This window comes from Canis lupus, chromosome 20, assembly GCF_048164855.1.
Source record: "Canis lupus baileyi chromosome 20, mCanLup2.hap1, whole genome shotgun sequence".
NCBI lineage: Eukaryota > Metazoa > Chordata > Mammalia > Carnivora > Canidae > Canis > Canis lupus.
Genome location: NC_132857.1, coordinates 16,341,478 through 16,361,558, shown reverse-complemented (window position 1 = coordinate 16,361,558; position 20,081 = coordinate 16,341,478). Strand labels below are relative to the sequence as shown.

General features: G+C 32.6%; 2 long non-coding RNA genes and 1 pseudogene across 6 annotated transcripts in view; 2 read left to right on the top strand and 1 right to left on the bottom strand.

Annotated features, from left to right (window-relative positions):
- Positions 1-6,761, top strand: part of LOC140611693 (uncharacterized) — a 97,166-nt gene extending 90,405 nt beyond the window's left edge. For both annotated transcript variants that reach the window (XR_012012829.1, XR_012012827.1), the window contains exon 6: positions 6,347-6,761. This is a non-coding gene — a long non-coding RNA (uncharacterized lncRNA). The remainder of the gene's footprint in view (positions 1-6,346) is intronic.
- LOC140611694 (uncharacterized) overlaps positions 1-20,081 on the bottom strand; it is a 754,568-nt gene that overhangs the window by 156,948 nt on the left and 577,539 nt on the right. The window lies entirely within an intron of this gene.
- LOC140611692 (N-acylneuraminate-9-phosphatase pseudogene) lies at positions 1,767-3,389 on the top strand (annotated as a pseudogene).

Genomic DNA, 20,081 nt, shown 5'->3' with positions numbered 1-20,081 from the left:
TCCATGAATAATGAGGATCAACTATACATACAAAGAATGATAAATAATATAGTATAATGCACATTTGCTTTGATTCACTTATGAAATATTTTATAAGCATCACCAAGTTTACAAGGATTTATAAGAATCAATATGTTAAAAAAAAAGAATCAGTGTGTTAGAAAGTATACATTCATGTATATCCAGTGGAATGAGAAATAGTTGCAGTAAAGAAACTAATTATTGTACACACCTGGTCAATGTTAATAAATTAGCGTACTTATAAGATCTAATATACAACATATATTTTGCATGATTGATGAGTACAGAAAAGAGAAAATAAAGGAGGCATCTGATTCATAATGGAAAATTTGTCTTTTACTCTTCATCTCTGATATGTACCTCCTCTCTGACCAATACTCTCCTCATTCCTCCTATCTTCTACAGTCTTCATACCATTTAATAAAAATTAACAGAGAATAAGAGAATAATATCAATCAAATAAATTTTGTTAATATGCATTACCTGTTTTCCTACTATTTCTATAGTAAGGTAACTAATCCATTAAAACTATAGGAAAAGGAAAGAACTAAAAATTTTAAAAATATTATTTTATATTTATTTATTTATATTTATATAATATATTTATATTTATATTTATATAATATATTTATTTATATTATATAAATATAATATATATATTATTTATAAAATATAATATATTTTATTTATTTATATTTATTTTATATTCTATTTTTTTGTCTGTTTTCTTAGTATAACGATACTTTGACAAGTAGCATACACTGGTAAGGTAAACTTACATACGAGTATTATTCTATCATCTTTTTATCAGTAATAAGACAGGCCATCACCTAAAATTTGCGTATGAACTTTCTCAACAACACTCTGTATCCTGAAATCATACCAATACGTGAGGTAATGAATCCCTTAATCATGGCAACTGTAATGTATTCAGATTTGTATTGCCTACTTTCTGCCACAGTTGCCTCATTAATAGTCAGCCCTCACTAGTCACTTTATTTAAAAATATCAATTATTGATTTAAAAAAAGAATTCCAATTTTAAAAGTTTATTCAGAGATATGTTTCTGACATGTTAAAAAAGTCATTGGGTCTGTAGAAGATTAGTGAAATGAAATGTTAACTACAGGTAGTAGATACAAATGAGGAGACTATGCATTCACAATGATGAGTGATGCAGTGAAAAACAATTTTGCCTTTTCTCCACAAAATTGGGGCCATCTGTTTGATGATACTTATTACGAAAATACTGTGATTTCTTAGACTTTGTTGATGAAACTTAAAGATAACAAAAGGATTGTGAGCGAGAGGATGGTGAGTTCATAGTTCCTTCTTACAACATTGGTGATCTTGCTATGTTAATTTCATATGAACAATGTGGTCAAATTAAAATATTAGAATAACATAAGAAAAATGGTGTGTTAGTGAAGTGTTAGTATAGGCAGGCTGTAGAGTTTAGATTAAAAGTCATAGCAATAATCTCACCCCCTTTGAGTAGAACAGAGCTAGTGAAGATTACTAAATCTTAGCATAATATGTTCCATATGCTTAATATCTACAGACCATGAAATATATTGTATACCAGATTTAATTTTTATTAGGTTTTTTTTCTTCATAGATCATCAACACAGACATACACACATTCTTCCACACTTCATATACATGGAATGGATTAATTTTGTCGTCATTAGGCTTTATTGAAAGGCTCTATAGAACAATAATTTCTCAGGCTGAGTTTTAAAAGATATGAAAGATTTTACTTAACCAAACTGAAGAATGAAGATAATTATACCGAATCTTTAATTGCATTACATTATTAGTGCAATTGAAAGAGTATATCACTTAGATGCTTATACATTTTTCTAATAGTTTTAATTCCATATTCGCCTTTTAAAAAGAAAAAAGAGGGGCGGCGGGTGGTGGGGGCCCTGAGCCTTAGGCTGGCGGAATGGTCTGAACCGGGTGCGAGCCGTTTTCTTCGACCTGGATAACACACTCATCCACACGGCCGCGGCCAGCAGAAGAGGCATGCTGGAGGTGATAAAGCTTTTACAATCAAAATACCACTATAAAGTAGAGGCTAAAACCATCTGTGACAAAGCTCAAGTTAAACTCAGCAAGGAATGTTTTCATCCTTCCAGTACATGCATTACTGACCTAAGGACTTTACCCTGGGAGGAAGCAATCCTTGAAACGAAGGGTGGTGCAGCCAATAGGAAATTGGCTGAAGAATGTTATTTCCTGTGGAAATCTACACGTTTACAGCATATGATACTAGCAGAAGATGTCAAAGCCATGCTCACTGAACTTCGGAAAGAAGTCCGCCTACTTTTATTAACAAATGGAGACCGACAGACCCAGAGGGAGAAGATTGAGGCTTGTGCCTGCCAGTCCTATTTTGATGCTATCGTTATAGGTGGAGAGCAGAAAGAAGAGAAACCAGCCCATTCCATATTTTATCATAGCTGTGATCTCCTTGGACTACAGCCTGGGGACTGTGTGATGGTTGGTGACACACTAGAAACCGATATACAAGGAGGCCTCAATGCAGGGCTGAAAGCAACAGTCTGGATAAATAAAAATGGAATAATGCCACTGAAGTCCTCCCCCATGCCACACTATATAGTTTCATCTGTGCTAGAGTTACCTGCTGTCTTACAAAGTATAGATTGTACAGTCAGTATGTCAACTTAAAGCATAGAAAAGGGCATGATTATGTATTTTAGGGTCAAATACAGGTTTTGAACTAAGAAAAGTTAAGGCATTCCATGTATTAAGAACCAGTTCTAAGAATAATTTTACTTACAGTTTAATAGCCAGCCAACCACTGACTGGCATTTATATCTGAAAATCCAGAGCACATTAATAAATACAACTTACTAGTTATTAGTAGTGTAATTCAGAAAACTTGAGGAAATCTATTATTTGTTAATCTGTGACTTGAGGTTTTTGAAAAATTATTTTATTAATCTTTTAGCATCTTGGATCCATGAAGATATCAGACAAGATAGCTTATACATGGATGCACAAATACAGGTTTTATGTTCTGTCTTAAAAATAGATATATTTTTAAAATAGATATTCTAGATATTCTAAAACAGATATATAATAGAGATTTATCAGAACAATTGGATCTGGATAATAGGAAATAAGTGCTAAGTCACATGCCAATCAAGGCATTCCATAGTGAAATTATTTTGCATATTTTCTTTTTAAAAACATCTACCATATTTTTGTCTACTTTGAATGTATACATTCTTTTATGAATCCAGTTTTTCTGCATGACCTTTTTTGAGGGGAGGGGGGATAATTTTCCTATGGTGTATACATGACAAATAAATTTCTCCAGTAAAACAACTGTTAAAATCAGCATATGGTGCTCCTTCTCCATGACATTTTCACATCTTTCTAGAGTGCACTTATAGATTATTATTAGTCTTTACCTCTTACAGAAGTATTTTTACAATCTTCTCCCAGGTACACAATGGGTCCAGGGGACTAGACTTCCTGGCTGGTGATAAGTAGAAGTCACATGACACCAAAAGTCATTTTCCTTGTGTGGGTACCTCAGAGGTACAGCATAACTATGCTGCTCTTCCATAAATTCTTTATTGACTGAATAACTTGACCTGTATGATGAAAACTAATAGGAAATTATGTTTTGCTATGAATAATTTCAGGGTGCCATTTTAATATAATTTAAGTGGCTTTTGGTGTTACCATCTGCCTTACATCTCCTATTTTGCAAATTTTAGGAAATATATCCTGTTTCCAATTTCTATATCCAACTCAGTGTTTAAGCTTATTAATTAATGACTAAGAACATCTTGCAACTAGAAAACTTTTTCTAGGCCATTAAGCTAGACAGTCTCATGACTTCACCAACTTGGAGTAAAATGGTTAAGGAAAAAGAATAATTTGGGTTGGTTTTTGGCAGGTTTTTTTTTTTAACTTTTGTATAAGAAGCTACTAAGGTAAAATATTAGGCTGTTAGAATATGTATAGCTATAACTCCTCTGATTATAATACTTAGATTCTAGATTATGCCTATTCTTATTTCTTTAGCCAGTCATTTCCTGTTCACTGCCAAGAACAGGATTCTCTGCTATTGTGCAAATGTCCTGTTGTGTTTACTTTTCACTCTTAATTTTTAAAACTGTGATTGTACCCTTGACTGTCCCAGAATGTTGTTGCTATAAAGCTAACCATTTGTGAACAGGGTATGTATGTGTATAGTTACAGGTATGGTGCCCATGTGACCTTGATTATAATTTAGCTATTTAAAAATTATTAAATTGGATGATCTTGGCAGGAAAAAAAAAAGAAAGAAAGAATAAGTTATATATACATATGATGGGATATTAGAAATAACAAAGGATAAATTATGCAAGTGAACACAAGGATGAATCTCATAGCAATTAAATCTTAAGTGCTTCTTTAGCATAATAAATACAAAAATAATTATGGTTGTGTTATGTTTACCTAGAACTAGATAATTATAGAGAATTGATGTTATATATCAGTATATACACAAAAATTTTAGATGAATGTAATTGATCCATGGATTCTCATTCAAGAATATTTTTTGAGAATTATTTAAGCAATTAAGAAATGTTTAGGAACATTTACATACAATATGCATTGAAATGTACCATGCTATTTTGGAACATCAAAAAGGCCAGTTACCTATATATTAGTGAATAAATTATCATAGTTCAAAGGAGAATAACAAACGCTGTACAATAAGGGAAGCTTTATTATGGGTATAGATATGACTGAAGTTTGAATAAAGGAGATTATGTAAACTATCAGAAAATGAATGTGACAAATGACATTATCAAAGGCATGCTTAGAAAACTGTCAAGAAGAACTGAAAAATAAATATGGCGAGGAAATAAGTATAAAACCAGAGGTCATTGATTCTCAGCTAAAGAAATCCTGCTAGCCGATAGGCATCACATAACTATTGATTATGAAGGTCAAGGAAAATCAAATCTAGGACTCAATCTAAAAAAACACATGTGGAAATTTCTAGCATAAGAAAAAATTGTTGATGAGGATCAAGCAATTAACTAATGACTGAAATCTTGTTTTATATATCAGATTGCAATTAACTAATGACTGAAATCTTGTTTTATATATCATATTGGTTTTTATATCATATTTTTTATATCATACCAGTGGTCTTTTCACTAATGAGAAGAATATACACTCTAAATATAGGAGTAAGAACATTTCCCTATGGTGATTTCCATTAAAAAAAAAAAACTCTCTTTCCTGTTATAAAACTTCAGACCATTATATAAACCTGTTATTTTACTTTTTAACTAAAAATAATAGACACATATTTCCCCATCAGGGATTTTATTTACCATGTTTGCTGAAGAAAACTACAGAAAGCTAACATATTTTCAAGATAATATCTCACCCTTGTTTGCAATTATATGCTGTTTGATATTGTACATTATGTTTGTGTGAGCTCTGTATAAAGTGTGTTTCATCTAAATAAATTTCTTGTTCTCAAGTTTATTATCAATAATGAACAGAGTAAGTGGGTACAGTTTCACTGCTGAGTCATATATGGATATATGGGCTTGAGATTTCGGTGAAGAAGTTAAAGCATGGAAGGTATGGAAAGGGTGGATGCACACAGGATACAAAAGAGAAAGAAAGAATAACAAAGATGTAGATATGTGATTGGGGAATTTATATAAATAGAGGAAATCATATTCAGCAATAAACTCAGCAACATGGGCCTAAGGGGGAAAAAGAGAGAATATTAAAAGTAAACATTCATAAAATAGAATTAAAAGCACAAAATGACATGGAAAAAGTAAGCCTTTTCTAAATCACTTAAAGTACATGTGCAAAGTATATATTTTTGGAATGACATAAAATAGACTTTAGGTATATGTAACTCAAAATATGACACTATTTTAGATTGAAATGATAGATATTAAAATATTTCAAAATATCTTGGTAAGTACAAAAGGGAGAATAAAGATACTGACAGTGTTATAAGTTTAAAATCAATGGACCCAAGCCAAAATTTTTAAGAACTGCCTCTCCTTTGAAATCTGTTCTTTTTCCAGTCTATACTTGTCGTTACCAGTATCAATCTAATGTGGGTTTAATTAGAAACCAAAAAAAAAAAAAAATCACTCTCAGATACTACTCTATACTTTACTATGATGTTTCCTGACATGAGCATTAAAGTGAGCCTTGAGGAGAGGAAAACAAAAAACTAAATAAAAAGTTTGCATGTAGAATATAAGGAAAACATTAACTGGATTCTATTTGTTGTCTGTTTATTTTAATATGTTAAGGTGGAAAAAGAGGGCTGGATATGAGGTGCTTTACAGATGATCTGCAAATCCAAGTTAAAGTGTTCATGTTTACCAGCAAGTAGTCTGAAGAAGCTAATTTGGATCTACTTGGGTGCCTGTGGAAGGGAGGTGTGAGGAGTAAGTGCAAGTCTGCTCACTGAACCTCAGACTCCACAATCAGTACAGCAACAGAGCATTAACATCCCTGATGGTGATGGGTCAAGTGCCTGATGATCCTCGGCTCAGTTCATACTGGAGAGACTGTGAAAAAAACAACTCGAAAATTTGCTTGTGTAAAGAAGTCTCATTCATTAGTCAGCTTCTCTCTGGACTTTCCTTAAAGTTCTCAAAATGTTTCTTAGTAGTAACATAATAGATATAATTTGGCAAATATAACAACTTCTCTAATTTCTCAGAGTAGACTCAGAGAGTTTTGATTATTTTTTATTTTTATTTTTACCATTTTAAAATTGTTTACATTTTATTTAACTTCAATTAATTAACATGTAATGTATTATTGGTGTCAGAGGTAGAGGTAAGTGATTCATCAATCTTATATAATACCCAGTGCTAATTATATCATGTGCCCTCCCTAATGTCCATCACCCAGTTACCCCAACCCCCACCTCCAGCAACTCTGTTTGTTTACTATGATGAAGTCTTTTATGGTTTGTCTCCCTCTCTGATTTCGTCTTGTTTTATTTTTCCCTCTCTTCCCCTATGATCCTCTGTTTTCTTAAATTCCACATATGAATGAGATCATATAATTGTCTTTCTCTGACTTATTTCACATAGCATAATATCCTCTAGTTCCATCCACATCATGGTATATGGCAAGATTTATTTTCTTCTTCTTTTTTGGATGGCTAAGTAGTAGTCCATTGTATATATAGACCACATCTTCTTTATCCACTCATCTGTTGATGGACATCTGGGTTCCTTTCATAGTTTGGCTATTGTGAACATTGCTGCTATAAAAATTGGGATGCAGGTGCCCCTTTGGATCACTACATTTGTATCCTTGGGTATATAGCCAGTAGTGCAATTGCTGGGTTGTATCATAGCTCTATTTTCAGCTTTTGGAGGAACCTCCATACTGTTTTCCAGAGTGGCCGCATCAGCTTGTATTCCCACCAACAGTGTAAAAGTGTTCCCCTTTTTCCACATCTTTGCCAACATCTGTTTTTTCCCAACTTGCTAATTTTAGCCATTTCTGACTTGTGGGAGGTGGTATCTCATTGTGGTTTTCATTTGTATTTCCATGATGCTGAGTGATGTTGAGCATTTTTTCATGTTTCTGTTGGCCATTTGTATGTCTTCTTTGGAGAAATGTCTGTTCATGTCCTCTGCCCATTTGTTGATTGGCTTATTTGTTCTTTGGGTGTTGAGTGTGATAAGTTCTTTATAGATTTTGGATACTAGGACTTTATATATGTCATTTGAAAATATCTTCTCCATTCTGTAGGTTCTATTTTGGTTTTGTTGACTGTTTCCTTCCTTGTGCAAAAGCCTTTTATCTTGAAGAAGTCCCAATAGTTCATTTTTATCTTTGCTTCACTTGCCTTTGGAGATGTATCTAGCATCAAGTTGCTGTGGCTGAGGTAGAAGATATTGCTGCCTATGTTCTCTTATAGGATTTTGATGGGTTCCTGTCTCACATTTAAGTCTTTCATCTTTTTTGAGTCTATATTTGTGTATGGTGTGAGGAAATAGTCCAGTTTCATTCTTCTGCCTGTAGCTGTCCTATTTTCCCAACACCGTTTGTTGAAGAGACTGTCTTTTTTCTATTGTGGACTCTTTCCTGCTTTGTTGAAGATTAGTTGACCATAGAGTTGAGGGTCTATTTCTGGGTTCTCTATTCTGTTCCATTGATCTATATGTTTGTTTTGTTTGTTTGTTTGTTTTTGTTTTTGTTTTTGTTTTTGTTTTTGAGCCAGGACCATGCTCTCTTAATGATTACAGCTCTGTAATAGAGCTTGAAGTCTGGAATTGTGAGGCCACCAGCTTTGGTTTCTTTCTCAACATTCCTTTGGCTATTTGAAGTCTTTTCTGGTTCCATACTGATTTTAGGATTATTTGTCCCAACTCTGTGAAATAAGTTGATGGTATTTTGATAGGGATTGCACCGAATGTATAGATTGCTCTAGGTGGCATAGACATTTTAACAATATTTTTTCTTCCATTCCACGAGCATGGAATATTTCTTTGTGTCTTCCTCAATTTCTTTAGTGAGTGCTCTATTTTTAATTTTTAAATTATTTTCATTAATTATTGTTTTCTGTAGGGTTGGACTTTCTTTTTTGTCTTTTGGCTCCTCTCTGTAGTTGATTGCTTTCTGAATATGCCTGTCAATGTTTTATTAATTAATATCTTAAAATAGAATACTAATTAATTGCCTTGAGTTTCTTCTGTTGCTAGGTGATAAGCTTCTTCATAAGGGGCAACTTGGAACTCTTAAGTGTGTGTGTTGGAGCATGGGAATCCCAAACTGTGAAAATTGATGGACATTAGCTGTCAACCTGTGGTACCCCAGAGACTAGAAAAACAATAACTTTATATTAGAAAACACAGAAAACAAGTGTGAACCAGTACTATCCTGAGCAAAGCAGGATGTGTTCATTGTCTGTGGAGCGCAGATAATACACAAAAAAAGCTACAATAATCCAATGATTCCCTTTGTGGCTTTTCAATGTAAATACAGAAATCCTGGTTAGTCTAAAATGCCTAAAATAGCTCCACTGTCACTGAAAATACAGACTCTTTCTGACTTTCTACTCAAGTGTCCTAATATCAGATTCCATTCTCAAGATCAATTCCTGGTCAAGGATAGCCACTGGAGCCCCAACCTCCACAAATGATTTGTAGGCTAGCAGACAAATGGGGAAGAACACTTTATTTGAAGGATTCCTTTCTCATTCTCTCCCCCCACCCTACACACACACATAAATGATATACTTACTGTATGTGTGGGCATGTGTTTTATTTTTATAGATTTGTTTTTCTCGAATTATTCCTTATCTGACACACACACCTATCCATGTGCAAGAATACGTATTCTGGCAAGAATACGTAATTACTATCAAATTCTTTAATGTTTATAAATATAATCAGTTAAAAAAAAAGTATCCCACTTTTATTTAAATTTGAATTTTGCTAATTACTGAGATTGAGCTTTCTTCCATGTGTTATTTGTCCATTTGCATTAATTTTCTGTGTTGTTTATACTTTTTGCTCATTAAATTGGTTATCTTTTTCTAAATGATTACAGTGAGCTCAAATCATATAAGTACAAATCTTTATATATATGTATATATAAATTTTACATATATGTGTGTGTGTGTGTGTGTGTATATATATATATATATATATATATATATATATATACACACACAATCTTAGGACCCCAGGATCATGACCTGAGCCAAAGGCAGAGGCTTAACTGAGTCACCCAGGTGCCCCATATAACATATATTTTGTTTGCTTCTATATCAGCTTGAAACTTGTCATAATATTTCCTATTCTATATTTTGTCATACAAAAATTTACATATTCATGTAATCAATGATTTCAGTTTATGAAAAACTTTTGAATTTTTCCTCTTCTTTTGAAAGAATTCCTTCATTCTAAAATTATAAAATTAAGCAATTCTGTATTTTCTACTTGTATTTTTTGCACTTACTTCTTTTTTTTTAATTTTTTTAAAAGATTTTATTTCTTCATGAGAGACACAGAGAGAGAGAGAGAGGCAGAGACACAGGCAGAGGGAGAAGCAGACTCCATGCAGGGAGCCCGAAGCAGGACTCGATCCTGGGTCTCCAGGATCACACCCTGGGCGGAAGGCAGAAGCTGAACCGCTGAGCCACCCAGGCTGCCCTTTTTAAATTTTTTTTTAACGTACTTACTTCTTTAATCTGCCTAGATTTCATTTTTGCATGGTATATAAAACATAAATTTAGCTTTATCACTATCTTGTTGAAAATGCAGATTAATTATCCCAAAATCTTTTATTTATTAAATTGTTCATCTTTCCTCAGTGATTTGAAATGCTTCTATATTATTTTATAATATATTTCATCTATATGCATGTGAATAGATATTTCTTATATTCTAAAATGTGAATTTCATCTGATTCATATTTTCATCCAGCTCTAGGCTGGACTTCTGACTTCAATGGGGAACTTCAAGACAGAAAATGAGAAGCTGATGATTTTAAATTATTCATTCAAGGCACAGTCAGAGCATCATAAATCTTCTATGACATTTGTAGAATTGTCACGCTGGATAGATGAGGTTGAAAAAAAATACTGAGTTTGATTCAATGGCTTACAGTTAACATCACAGTCTCAGCAGATTTCTGATATTCAATTTGGCAAAATGATTGGAAAAGAGTGGGAATCTGCATATTGAGGTAGGAAGCTACTGTGTATTTGAATGAATCTGAATATGTCGAATCCCTTAATCGCTGATGATGTTCCCTTGCTATAGAAGTAACTTCATACCCCATCTAATGAGCCTAATCCTCCTCTGTATAAAGATCATTTTGCCAGCTTTGATCATTTATCTTTCAGGAAGATGAAAATTTTAACTCACTGTCTACTCCTACCAACTCTTATTTCCTTCAGACCTATAATGAGTTTGCAGCAGATTTCAGGAACAAGAGCAAACTATGAAGGGAGTTACATAGCAAAAGGATGAGAGGTTTTTGTTTTTGTTTTTGTTAAATTTTGTAAATTTACATTAACAGAGATATTATATTACAGAGTATATTTTAGAATGAACTAAAAAAACTGTTAAATCACATTGAGAAGAATAAAGTATGAGACTAGAACAAATTTGTCATTATGGGTGCATCTATCAGACTGTAATTTTTGAATTTAGCATGCTAGGTTGAACTATTAGAAACACTGCTACACTGATTTGCTACACTGATTTTCAAAAGCAGTAAGAAAATTGTGACCTACAGTAAATAAAACTGAGATTCCAACGTTTTCTTGGTATAACATAGAGGATATGATTCAAAGAGTTAGTGAGATTACAAAGTTGGAGTTCTTATATCTGTTCAAATATCTTATTTGAAAAAGTTTTGAAATTATGTTTTATGTAGTTTATATAATTCAGATATATGCTTTCATTTAGTTTATATAATTCAGATATATGCTTTCATTTCAAACCCATAAAGACAATGGGTTCTTTTAGTTTTATAACTTAGACCTGACTTTCCTCTCCTTTGTGGAATGTGCCACATGCTCTTTCACAACACAAAGCATTTACACCATAGTATTCTATGTCTGAAATTCTCCTGGACTCACCTTCCTTTTCCTGTTGCTTCTGAATTTATCATCATATATCTCATGTATTATTTGTATTTATCAACATAGTACCCTCCTTTATAGGATTTAAGCATTTTACATTTATGTATTTATTATTATAATTATTTAGGTTATTTAATAATTACATTTTGTATTCGGATTCTCCAGAGAAAGAGAACCAATAAATGGTATATATCTACATCTATGTCTATATCTACATAAAGAGTATGTATATTTATATATAGAGAGAGACAGTATAAAGAATATAAATACTAATTAATTTCCTATAAATAATTGGTTCACAAGATGATTATGGAATCTATGTCTTCAGATTTATAATTAGCAGAGTAGAAATACAGGAGAGTTGCTGGTTAGTTTGAGTCCACAGGCAAGAAAAAAACTGTCACAGCCCAAAGGCAGTCAGACAGGAGGGATTCCTTCTTACAAACAGAAGTAACTGTTTCAGTACTATAGGAATATTTCATTCACAGTGCCAGTGGTATTCCTCTGATATATTTAGGATGATGATGTTTGCATGGAATGTCTGCCAGGAAGACTGTCAAATGTCAATGATCAAGAGGGACAGAGAAGCCTCAGTTGAAATAGATCTCCCCAAGAAAACAGGCTCTGGCCACATGTGGGTGATTCTCAGTTCACTGTTGGTGTTTCAGACTGACCTCAGCTCCTACACCACAGATTCATATGTGAGGATCTAGGAGAGTGGGTAGCTGAAACAAACTTTCATTCAAATATTTATAAAGCATTAGTAGCACAAGGCACATGTGTTGCGAAAACTGGTAGTGAGGTGTAGGGGCACTTTTGAAACACAGAATTATATGAAAATGGCTGTTGCAGCTTAGAGTTGGAATGTCCACTATTAGTGCCTCAATAGGGTGTGTCAGTCTGAAACCACTATAGAGTCAATAGCTATAATTTATTTGCAGTGCTTAGATATCATCACTGACATTTTCTTTGCAACAATAGACATCAGGGAGTGTGAAAAAAGCAAAAAAAAAAAAAAAGAATGGCTAACTCCACATGCAACCATGTGTGAAACTACGTCAGCAAATTCAGATGTGTGTGGAATATTAGAGTGCTGGGAGGTCTCATAATATTGAATGGAGTCAAAGCCAAAGAAATATTCCAATTCTGTGATTCCAAGTTCCACTGAAATTCTGTCTCTCTATGGATTATAAAAGGTCATTGCAAACAGCTGCTATTAATTTACTATGTTTAATAGGATATAAATTGAAGTATAGTTATTTTGTTACAGGAAATATAAGACAAATGTATTTTTTCTTTCTTACTGAATTCCTTCAAATAAAGAGAATATAATTACATGAAAATTTTGTGTACCATAGTCTTAACATGGTGAAACATCTTTTAAAGCTTGTTATAGGTGATGATTGTTTAGAATGCAGATAACTCCAAATTGTAGACCATAAAAATTATCAGAAGTGTATATAGTATCATACCATTTATTTTATATATTTAGGCTGCCCAAAAGTTGTCCATTTAGAAGAAAGTCCTCTCAAACTATCTCTACCTCTTCACTCATGCTTTACCTATTCATTATTACCAATATACTATAAGATATAACACGATCATGAAATGTTTTCCAAAACTTAAATTTTAGGAAATCTGCCTGAAAGATATTAATCCCCAGAGATCAAAACAATGATTATGAAGGGAAATCCTTGCCAACATCACGAAGCACACACTACACTACACACACACACACACACACACACACACTCACACTACCCATATGGACCAATGTTTACCATGTGCATGTGCTCAAAATTCATTCTTTATGTGGCAAATACCATGCAGATTACTTGGAAACTTCCAAGGATAGGCTGGTAATCCGTATGCTTCCTGACATTTTGAAAAGTTGTGGTTTTTTGTGGGATAGGTAAACAAATCTATGAAACCTAGAAGACTATGAAATTGCTTTTCTCATATTCGAAATAAGCTGTTATGAATACAGATTTTAGAGTGGGTTTAATACTGAATCTGATTTTCTAGCTGTGCTACTGTGAATCACTAATATAGGAACGTTTTAAACCTTGATGCCTATGTCTAGAAATGTCTCAAAATAATTATACCAGCTTCACAAGATCCTTGGGAGGACTTATTGAAGTAATGTCTAGCAAGAGATGAACACAATGCCTGTCTCATAGTAAGTGATCAATAAGTTATTAGTAGTATATTATTATGAAGTATGAATAAAGAATCAAATTTTAACTTCAAAATAGTTTTACTTTAACACTTAAAGAGAATAACATTTTTGAGCAGAGACTGTGTTTTTTTTAATGCTGCATTACTAAAAACATTTTCAAACTGACTCATTCTTTTTTCCATCTTCTCTTTTTTTCCTTCTCTTTCTCATTTCACTGATACTCAGACTTTAGATTTGCTTTTAGCTTTACCATAATTCATTTAGTTTTGCCAACAACTTAATTCTTTTAGTATTTTAGCCAACTAGCTCTGAGTTTACTCAGAATTTCTTAGCTTAGAGTTTACTCAGTTTTTCTTCATATAAAAATATGTTATTCAGCTATAGTATGGTTTGCTTGTTTTGGCTGATCTAATCAAGTGCAAAATTTATGATGTTTACCTCTCCATAAAATTTTACCTTTTATAATGCCATGTGTTGATTGGATACATAGCAAGGATTTATGATGAAGAGATTTTATTTAATAGTTTAATGATTTCTGCAAGCCTTTAATTCAAGATTCTCATTTTTTTGGTTAAATCAACTATTGCAATTGAAATCTGAAGATGAACTTTTTTACTTTATATAGAATTACATAAAATGCATGCATGCTATAGTTTTCCCATATAGATGATAAAACAAAAAAAAAATTACCCAGCACATTGTAAGCAGAATTGGATTTATAATTTATATATCCTTAGTTTCCTGTCTAATGTTTATCTAGGGGATAGTAGAAGCTTAGTCCTACTCATGTTTAATAGATCAAAGGAACAAATTTGAAAACTCAGGAACAAATCAACAACTGTATGGTCAATTATCTTTGACAAAGAAAGAAAGAATATCTAATAGGAAAAATACAGTCCCTTCAAAAAATGGTGTTGGGAAAACTGGGCAGCAACAGGTGGAAGAATGAAACTGAACCACTTTCTTACATTATACACAAAAATAAATTCAAAATGGATTAAAGACCTAAATGAGAGATATGAAACTATAAAAATCCTAGAAGAGAACACAGTGGGTAACATCTTTGACATCAGCCACAGCAACTTTTTTTCTAGATATGTCTCCTGAAGCAAGGGAAACAAAAGCAAAAATAACTATTAGGACTATATCAAAATAAAAAGCTTCTGCGCAGCAAAAGAAAGAATAAAAAACATAAATAGCCTTTGCAATGGGAGAAGATATTGCAAATGACATATCTGATAAAAGGTTAGTATCCAAAACATAAAAGAATTAATAAAACTCTACACCCAGAATATAAGCAATCCAATTAAAAATGGGCAGAAGACATAAACAGCCTTTTCTCCAAAGAAGATACATAGATGGTTAAACAAACACATGAAAAGATGCTCAACGTCACTGATGGTCAGGGAAATGCAAATCCAAACTACAATGAGATATCACCTCACATATGTCAGAATGGCTAAAATCAACAACACAAGAAAATTCAGATGTTGGAGAGGATGTGGAGCCAAAGCAACCCTCTTGCACTGTTGGCAGGAATGCGAACCAGTGCAGCCACTCTGGAAAACAGTATAGAAGGTCCTCAAAAAGCTAAAATTAGAACTACCCTACTATCCAGCAACTACTGGATATTCCCCAAAGAAAAAGAAATACTAATATGAAGGGATAAATTTGCACCCCCATGTGTATAACAGCATTATTTATAATAGCGATGATATGGAAGCAGCCCAAATGTCCAATAGACCAATGAATGGATAAAGAAGATGTGGTACATATATACAATGGGTTATTATTCAGTCATAAAAAAAATAAGTTGGGACACCTGGGTGCCTCAGTGGTTGAGCATCTGCCTTTGGCTCAGAGTGTGATTCCAGGGTTCTGGTATTGAGTTCTGCAGCAAGCTCCCCACAAGGAGCCTGCATCTCCCTCTGCCCATGTCTCTACCTCTCTCTCTTTGTCTCCCATGAATAGATAGATGAAATCTTTTTTAAACATTAGAAAAGAATGAAGTCTTGCCACCGGCAATGACATGGATGAAACGAGAGAGCATAATGTTAAGTAAATTAAGTCGGAGAAAGACAAATACCATTTGACTTTACTCATATGTAGTATTTTAGAAACAAAACAAATGATCATAGAAGAAAAAGAGAAAGAGAGAGAGAGAGAGAGAGAGAGAGAGAGAGAGAAACCAAGAAACAGACTTTTAATTATAGGGAACAAACTGATGGTTACCAGAGGGGAGGTGGGTAGGGGGATGGGTTAAATTGATGATAGGGATTAAAAAGGGCACTAGTGATAAGTACCAAATGATATATAGAATTTTTAAATCATATTATACACCTAAACTAATATAATACCGTGTGTTTAACTAACTAGAATTAAAATACTTTAAAAAATAAAAATACAAAAATTCTAGGACCGATGTTTAAAAAGGGGGGAGGGGAGAAGGAATCAAAACAATTAAAACTCCACTTGGTAAACTACTTTTGGCTTTAGGCTTGTTCTATCTTGTCTCAATAAGCTTCAACTTTGGTTAAATGTTGAAGTATGTCCTATACAAAAACTGACATTTAAATCTGTGCCCCACTTCCTCTTTCAGTGTACTGATTGTCAGTGTCCCTTCTTCTCCAGATGCCTCCTTAATTCTGTTCCTCTCTAGCTGCCTAATTCTTTTATTAAATTAATTTTATTTAATTTAGATCAATGCCCTAGCCAAAGGGGAAAGGTGATATTTCCTGGTCATTATATTTCTTGGTCATAGCACTTGCTATGTTCTCTTCCAAAGGTATTAGCCATGTAGAGCTGGAATAAGGAACATCATGGGCAGCAAAGTTGTAATCAGTAGAAATGTGTCAGATCAGAGTCTCATAATTCTGTATCATCTCTAGGGTTTTGTTTTGTTTTGTTTTAATGGTGATGAGAAGTTTTTTTTTTTAAACACAATCTTTCAAGACCCATAGAGTGAAACATAAAGAGTGAAACAATGCAAAATAAATAAAAAAAATCACTTAAGAGGTCAGGAGATCCTAGGATAGACCTATCTCTACACTGGGATTGAACAACCAAGTAAATGTATCAAACTGGATTCACATTTCTCACTGTTGGAGTGAGGGATTATACTTAAGCAAAGGGAGGAGGCTGAAGTGATCCATGTGGTAGTGGATTAGAGGCGTAGATATCAGTACGAACTCATGTTCAGCTTAATATAAATATAGCTGGTTACATATGTGTAAGTCTACACTACACTAGACGTGCATACATTCCCTTGTTTTATCAACTGAGAGGGCCTAAAGCAAGAACAGCAGCAAAGAGCTCACCTAGCACCTGATCTTGGCTTTTAACACCATTCAGTAAAGAGAACCAACACTTCCTTCTTGGAAAGGCACTTGTTCTAAGACTACAGCAGGAAATACACAAGATAAGCCTGAAGCATCTTGTAGTACCAGAAAGTAAGGAACATTGAAAACAAACAAATAAAGAAGCAAACCACACATGTTGGAGGTATGTCAAAGGGACACAGATCCACTGAAATAGCTTCCAAATGGTCAAAGCTGGAATTATTTGAGTGAAAAATATAGTAATATTGAGTTATTGCTCAAAGTATAAAATCAATATTTATACACAATTCTGATATAAATGGCCGACTAAATAAACTCACAGAGGATAAGAGACAAATCTCCCATGTCAAATAATTCCAAATAGTTTGTGGAGTTGCTTTACCCTCAAGGAGGTGAAGTATAATTCCCATTGCTGAAGCGTGAGTTGCACCATGACTTATTTCCAAAGATTATAGTATAGAAAGAAGTGTAGAAGAATAAGTATAAAATAGAGAAAGTCTGACAAACTCTACCTCAGCCAAATTATCAAGAATGGTATCAAAAGTGATAAGCCATGTTGATAGTATGTACACTTGATGTGATGTGATGAGAATGGCATGTTAATTTGTTTCCTTCCTTCCCTAAACTCAGAATCCTAGTGTAATCATGAGAAAAACAAGAAACAAATCTCAATTGATAGACATTCTACAACATATCTAATCAGTATTCCTTAAAATTGCCAAGGTCATAAAAACAAGAATACAAGATAACTAAATGTAATATGGATGAGACCAGAAAAGATCCCTGAATAGGATCATAGAACAAAAAGGAATATTATGTAAAAGCTAAGGAAATGTGAATGGACTTTAATGAACAATCCTGAACCAATTTTGATTTATTAATTGTGGCGATTGTATCATACAAAAGTAAAATGTTACTAAGAGGGAAAACTGAGTGTGGGGTATATGGGAACTCTCTGTACTATCTTTGCAGTATTTCTAAAATAAAAACTTTAGTATTCTAAAATAAAAACTTTAAGAAACCTGTTTAACAGGCAGCTTAGAGATGTACCTCCACACTCAGTGAGACAATCAAGAAAGTTTTATTTTTTTTCTCACTCCAGCAAAATATGTGGCTTTTAGAAGCAGAAGTTCCATAGTACATACATAGAGGTTGTTTTAGAAGTATTATAACATGTATTTAGAAATTATTATATATTTTCTAGGAAGAATGCATTTATATATTTACTTTCAAGTTAAATAAAAATAAAATACTACTTCAATTTATAAAGAAGCTAAAAATTTACTGTGTTTTCATATTGTCTTTCATTTTTTTAAAGAAAGTAGAAAAATATAGCTTTTCAAATTTTATAAAGAGGAAACTAAAGCTCAAGTATGTTAAATAAGGATGTAAAATGTGGTTTCAAAAAAAAAAGCCTTTTTTCTTTCTGTTTAATTCAGATGCCTTTAATCTCTCTTTCTTTCTCTCCTTTCCTGCCTCTTAGATAGGTTTATATCTTATAACAGTACCTACTGTATCCAGTAGGATATAAACAAAACTGATGAGATAGACATCCTTGTTTTATTCCTATTCATAAGAGATTGAGAGTCTTTTCCTTTCCACCAATAAATATGGTTTTGGATGTGTTTTTTTCATAAATGTCCTTTATTAGATAGAAGTTTCTTTTTATTTATAGTTTATTGAGGGTTTTTACACAGTTTTGGGTTTTGTCAAGTGATTTTTCTGCAACTATTGTCATACCTCTGTGGGCTTTTTTTCCCTTTCTGTCATTATGGCACTTACAGTAATTGGTTTTAATATGTTAAATCCTCTGGATCCTAACGTATAACCCTTGTAAACATTTCTGTGTTCAATTCGAAAATATTTTTTTAACAATTAATATTTATATTGATGAATGTTATTAGCCTTTAATTTAGTTTCCTTGCAATGTCTTTATCTTGTTTTAAAATATGGATAATCATGACCTCATATAATAAATTTGAAAGTACTCTATCTTCTGAAAAAATTTCAGAAGTATTGGTATTATTTTTCTTTAAATATTTGAGAGAATTCACTACTAAAACTATTTTTATTTTCCTTATGAATATAGTTTTAATTACAAATTCAAATTACTTAACACCCTATTCAATTTTTTACGTTCTTCTTGAGTCAGGTTTGTAGTTTGTGTCTTTCTAGAAATTTTTCCATGTTATTAAATTGACTAATTTGTTGGCATAAAGTCGTCCATGTAATCCTTTTCATTTTCTGTAGGCTCAGTAGTGATGCACCCTCTCTCATTCCTGATTTTTGTAATTCATGTTATATATATCCTTTTTTTCTTGGTCATTCAGACTAAAGACTTATCAGTTTTGTTCATTGTTTTAAAAAGCTCACTTTGCCTTAATTATTTCCTTTTTCTTTTTTTTATTATTTTTTTGTTGCAATAATTATTGCTCTAATCTTTATAATTTTATTTTTTCTGCTTCTTTTGGGTTCAGGTTACTCTTTCTTTAGGTAATTCCTTAATATCATGTTTAGAGTATATATCTGAAATACTTCTCTTAAAGGCATTTAAAGATATAATTTTTCCTATAAACATTGCTTTAACTGCATTCCATGCTTTTTGAAATGTGATGTTTACATTTTCACTTATTTCAAAATAATTTTTGAATTTCTCTGCAGATGTCTTCTTTGATTCATGCGTTTTTTAGTAGTAAGTTTTTATTTTTTTTATTTTTATTTTTTTTAGTAGTAAGTTTTTAAATTTTGAAGTATTTGGGGATTTCCCAGGTTTCTTTCTGTTGTTGATTTCTAATTTGATTTGTGGTAAGAAAACATATTTTGTTTGCATAATTTGCTTGTTTTCAAACTTACTGAGACTCATTTTAAAGGTTAATTTGTGGTCAACTAAAGAATGTTCCATGTGT